Source organism: Xyrauchen texanus, chromosome 37 (assembly GCF_025860055.1).
Source record: "Xyrauchen texanus isolate HMW12.3.18 chromosome 37, RBS_HiC_50CHRs, whole genome shotgun sequence".
Classification (NCBI taxonomy): Eukaryota; Metazoa; Chordata; class Actinopteri; order Cypriniformes; family Catostomidae; genus Xyrauchen; species Xyrauchen texanus.
In genome coordinates this window covers 19,910,140-19,916,139 of record NC_068312.1, presented here as the reverse complement: position 1 = coordinate 19,916,139, position 6,000 = coordinate 19,910,140, and the positions used below count along the sequence as shown (strand labels likewise).

At 39.4% G+C, this 6,000-nt stretch overlaps 1 pseudogene; it reads right to left on the bottom strand.

Moving 5' to 3' along the window:
- Window positions 1-1,408: 1,408 nt before the first annotated feature.
- LOC127630552 (aminopeptidase O-like) overlaps window positions 1,409-6,000 on the bottom strand; it is a 118,266-nt pseudogene continuing 113,674 nt past the window's right edge.

Here is a 6,000-nt window from a genome sequence, read left to right as displayed (position 1 = left end):
TTCATTTCAGGCTGAAGACTCTTCAGGACACACTCCACAAAGCCTGTTCCAAGAGCCTCACATAAAAACTCCTAGTTTTGTGTGCTCCGGCAAAACTATTTATTAGGACAAGGAAACTTAGCGTAGCTCAGTTACACACTCAAATGCTGGGTGGGACAAAATGGCATTTATAAGAGAATCCCAGCTGGCAATTTTATTTCAAAAGCTGTGGGTGTTCTCTTTAAACACAAAAGGGGCCTCCGAATATATATATATATATATATATATATATATATATATATATATATATATATATATATATATATATATATATATATATATATATACATATACATATACATATACATACACACACACACACTGATCAGCCACAACATTAAAACCACCTGCCTAATATTATGTAGGTCCCCCTCGTGCTGCCAAAACAACCAACAACCAACTCGCATCCCAAAATAGTATTCTGAGATGATATTCTTCTCACCACAATTGTACAGTGCGGTTATCTTTTGGCCCCCACAGTGAGTCTGGTTTCTCCCAAGGTTATTTTTCTCCATTAACCAACAGCTTATGGAGTTTTGTGTTCCTTGCTACAGTCGCCTTCAGCTTGCTCGCTGGGGTTATAAACAGATATTATTAATGACTTATTTTTAAACACAATTCACAATCGTATTTTAATCATACTACACAATGATGACATTACAGTTTTAACTTCTGTTAATGCCCGGTCTTCAGTAAAGCTGATTTGAAACTATGTGTGTTGTGAAAGCCGCTATCAAATAAAAACTTCCGCTCAATGGATGTTTTTTGTTTTCGGCACCATTCAGATTAAATTCTATAGACTGTGGGCGTGAAAATCCCAGGAGATCAGCAGTTGCAGAAATAGTCAAACCAGCCCATCTGGCAACAACAATCATGCCACGGTCCAAATCACAGAGATAAAAAATTGTTCCCCATTTTAAAGGTTGACGTGAACATTAACTGAAGCTCCTGACCCATATCTGCATGATTTTACGCACTGCACTGCTGCCACATGATTTGCTGATTAGATATGTGCATAGATTTTGTTTGAGTATTTATGTAACTGCTGATCTCCTGGGATTTTCAAACACGACAGTCTCTAGAATTTTCTCAGAATGGTGCCAAAAACAAAAAACTTCCAGTGAGCAGCAGTTCTGTGGATGGAGACGCCTTGTTGATGAGAGAGGTCAACAGAGAATGGCGAGACTGGTTCAAAGTAACAAAGTCTACGGTAACTCAAATAACTACTCTTTACAATTGTGGTGAGAAGAATATCATCACAGAATACTATTTTGGGATGTGGGTTGGTGCTGTTTTGGCAGCATGAGGGGGACATACACAATATTAGGCAGGTGGTTTTAATGTTGTGGCTGATCGGTGTATATAACTGTGTGTTTGGATGACATCAAAAGTGAATTGGAGACTGTACATTTTCAGGGATGTGACTCCTGTCAGTTTTGCAGGTGTATTTTGTGAGTGTTTGGTCTCGGTGTCTTTATTGTTTTACTGCAAAGCTCTGTCTAGCTAACACGCCATTTGTCTGCACTCACTGTCCTCCCACATACTGTTCTGACAGGACAGCATGCCTGAGTCTTCTTACCACATGAATGCTCACATTTGTGTGTGTGTGAGTTCTCGCTGGCTCCCAAAGCGGGGCCTCTTGAATAGTTTAGAGTCTATGTACTGTACTTCATAGACTCTATCATCGGTAGTGTTTCTCAGAGGGTCAATCAACCAGTATGACAACTTCCTCCTTGCCTTCTCCCTATCCCACTCTTTCTCAAGCATGAGATCATCCCTCAGAACAAGGTCATACTGAATGTAATGCCTTACTGGAAGACTCATATCAGTATTTTCTTTTATTTGCAGTGCCCCTAAATGCTTACAATTGAATATTTTCAAAATTCACCATAAACCAAGTTGCCTCTGCACCTTAAAGGGATAGTTCACCCCAAAATAAAAATTAGATCATCATTTACTAACACTCATGTTGATCCAAACACAGTACCGCTACTCCCTATATGCAGACTACGCAGTCTGCATAGGGCACCAACTCCTAGGGAGGAGCACCATCTTACACTAGGAGGGCACAAGAAAGGCCACCGGCTGCCCTTACTCAAGGACTCAAAATCAATTGCGAAACACAGACGATTGCTTCACACTCACATTACGCAGGAACTCTGCATAAGGCATCAATTTGGCCAGTGGCAGCCCTGTTCAAACATCTATTAGAAGATTTTAGGGGGAATGTTAGGCTAAAATATGGAACAACATGAGGGTGAGAAAATAACACAAATTGTGGGGTGAAATATCCCTTTAACTATGAAACCCTATGTGTGAACAACATATCATAAATTGCTTTTATTAATTATATAATTTTTTCATTAGATTTCATTGTTAATACTTATTAATTATATCTGATTAATGATCAATAGATTGTATGGTACCATATTTCTAACAAATGAATTGTCTAAAATGTGTGAAATCAGAAATACACATTGTTGCTGAATGTGTGTGGTGGTGTAAAAACTGCAAGAGTGAGGATAAGGTTACATGTTTAGCGTGCAAACATCCATCATCAGCACATATTTCTACCACAAACATTTTTCTTTATATCCAATCAGGGCTCTGGGACTGAACACATGAACTGAAGAGTTGAGGACAGTGTGACGGTTCAGAGAATGATGACATTTCCTTTTTTGATATGCATGGTAAACAAATTGTACCTCTGGTCTAATTCAGGTTCTCCAACACTTATGATAGACTAATTAAACAGAATTTGGCTCATATACATTTGTGTACAATGTGTATTTTATTATTTTTGTCAACATAAAAATGTGGAGGTATTGCTCCCAGCTTTGGTAACATGGCTTATAGATGGAAAACAACAGTGATTTCTTATATGGTCTCTGATTGCAGTGCTGTATTTTGTGCATATTCCATTAAGTATTCCCTTTGGGCATCAGTGATGAAGGACAAAAAAAGTAGAATCCTGAAACATCTGACGGGTTGACTTCCCTGAGTTCAACCTGCGACTAGAGACCAGACAAATCTGAAACCTGCAACAGAAAAGGACTAGAATCACTACAAAATTAAACCTGTGATTCATGGCTGTGATATAGTTCTGTTTGTCATGCATCAAAACATACTGTATCCTAATACTCTTTGCAGTAAAGTTACTAAATCATTATATAGCAATGGGAATATTAGTGTAGATCTTCTATTTTGTTCTGTCCGGACCCATTGTTTTTATTCGGACAGGCATCTGAGATATGCTTTACAGATAGATATATGCAAACATTAGTCATCTCAAATGTAAATAATCTTCAAATGTACGGAGTTAAACATTTACTAATAAATGAAACACAATGGCAAAGGTTTCAAGCAGGAACTAAAGGGAGGTTTTACTTTGGTATTGATGTTTGTAGGGGGGTTTGTGGACCAGACTCCTGTTCCTGCTGAACTGAGCCAGTGTTTCTACAATACTGTAATCAGCTCAGTAGGCACGGGAGGCCAGGTCCATCTATCCGTCTCTCGCACATACTCGCATATGACTCCTATTCGGCATGGTGGAGTTGATGGAAGGATCAGAGATAGTATAATATGCTTCAGCTGAAGGTGCTTAGCACTTAATTTCCCACAAAATATACCCTAATGACATTTTAAATACAGCCCATGCAACTAATTCCATTTTTACTAGTCTTGGATGGTAATGCATCTTTAAACAGCTTCTAAATATAGTCATTAATGGCCAGCTTCTCCGCAGCTTCATATTTAACTTGTACATCTGACATGACTTAGAATGCTGCATGCTGTCAGAAATGGCCGCTGGCCGTCCGCTAACTCAATCTGCAGAGGTCCTTTTAAGCACACAGCTTCCTGTCTTTCATATTTCACCCATGGAAGCTAAAAGTGGGGCTGTTTTTAAAGTAGAGAGACGCAGATGTTTTGGTCTTTGCGGCCGGGTCTCGCTTTGTTCCTCCTCCTGTCCACATTTCCACAAGAATTATTCTTGTTTTCATGTGGACATTGTTGCCCAGCAGAAAAAGAGAGTTACTGCTTCTGAATTCCCGTATTTTCAGAGTATGCACTATATTTCGAAGGAGGTATTAATTCTTGACCATTAATAAAGTATGCTACTTTTGGAAATGTGGGCATTGTCCTTTGACCTGTATGTTTTTGGACCTATACTAAAACACAAACAAACAAAACATTAATTGAGTTTAGGCAAGTAGCGCAACTACATGACATGTGGAGGAGAAGGATTATGACTCCTGGGCTCCTCATCTCACCGTGGGCTCCATTAGCGCAGTCTGTTTCTCATCAGCCTTCATTACAGTCATCTCCACCATCTCAAAGTTGCTCTTAATCTGTCACGCCAACCCAAGTGCTCTCGGCAATAGTTTGTTTTGCTTTTCACAAAATGAATCTCACAATCAGTCCATTATGAAGGCAACCGCATCACACGGCACTGCTAAGACAAAGTTTAATTTTACCCCACAAAGAATGTTTGCACAGTGATGTATGAACTCTCAGTCTGATTGTAGGCATTTGAAAGAACCATATGTAGGAGAATGTTTTGATGAAGAAATTGGAAAATGTGCCCGTGGGACAGAAAATAATGGTATGAATACAGGTGAGAAGGAGGCCCTGTTGTATTTTGCCAACAAATCTTTTTTATTACACCCCCACTGACTTTCTCTTTCTTTGGCTACGTTCACACAGTCAGTGTTCACTTTTTGTTAACAACCTTGTTTGGCACTCTCAAGCAGGATTGAAACGCTGTGCTGTTGTGTGAACCTTTAATGCTGTCTTCCATTTTTGTAACCCCTTTCATATCAAAAGTGTTATTAAACTTTTAGCACTTTGTATCTGCAGCAAGTTAAAGGAATGAGAAGAAAAAAAGCACTTCCACGATTCCATGAGGACTCTCTTAACACCTGTCATCCTCTCATCAGGTTCAGAACTTAGCCACTGTGAACAAAGAGTTCAGTCACTGTTCACCAATTAGCTAAGCTCTGCACCTGTTTGAGAGTCTCTCCTTAACACTTCATGAGCGTGAGTGAGTATGCATGCTCTTTCACCCACGCCGTTCATCGGGAGGGAAGTGTTCCTCCTCTGCATTTCTTTGATATCCTTCTGGAGGCCCCGGAGAAAAGCCACATCTTCTTTTATTTTTATTTTCTGGAGCTGCATTAAGATGGTGCCTCTGGTTTCCATAGTAGCTGTCCAAGCGGCAGTTGTGTGGTAATCCCTGGCAATGTGATTTTTATCTTTAGTCACAAATCAGCACGCCAGGAACCCACACAGCCAGCAACATGAAAGGCAAAACCTGTTGATCCTGTGGGTCTCCTTTGATTGAGCACGATCAGCTGGTCTGGGGGATGTCCCTCATTATCCCCATCAAGACGAATTTCACAGGCCTCCAAACTCAACCAGCTCCAACCCTCCCTTTGCTTTTATGAGATGATGTTCAAATTTCATGCCTGAGACATTTCTCAGAAGTTCACTTACAGTTCTTTGTGGGGTATTTTTACTATCTCTGAACTGCACTGATTGTAATCGCTAGACAGAGTATAACCGAAAGGCATGAACTATGGCTGCGTTTTAACATCTAATATAAGGATTATTTCAGGTGAACATTCTGAAGTTTGAAAACTTACTCAGGGCTAAACAATGAGGATTTTTCAGCTGGCCTGATTAAGCCTACAGTACAGATTTGTACTTGGTCCATCACAAAAAATTATAAATGTTATTTTTAGCATTGTATTTTTATGTCTGTCAGAAATATTTTATTAGCAATAAGTCACAAGCGGCTGTGGTAAAATGACTGTAATGCATGGACTGGAGTTTTTACTCACTTTTATTAAATAAAGGCAATAGAACGGACTTGAGATTTGACATGTTTAATTAAACAGCAGCAACAGAACGGACTCTAGTTTTTATTTGCTTCTGTAAAATGACAGCAAAAGAACAGACTGA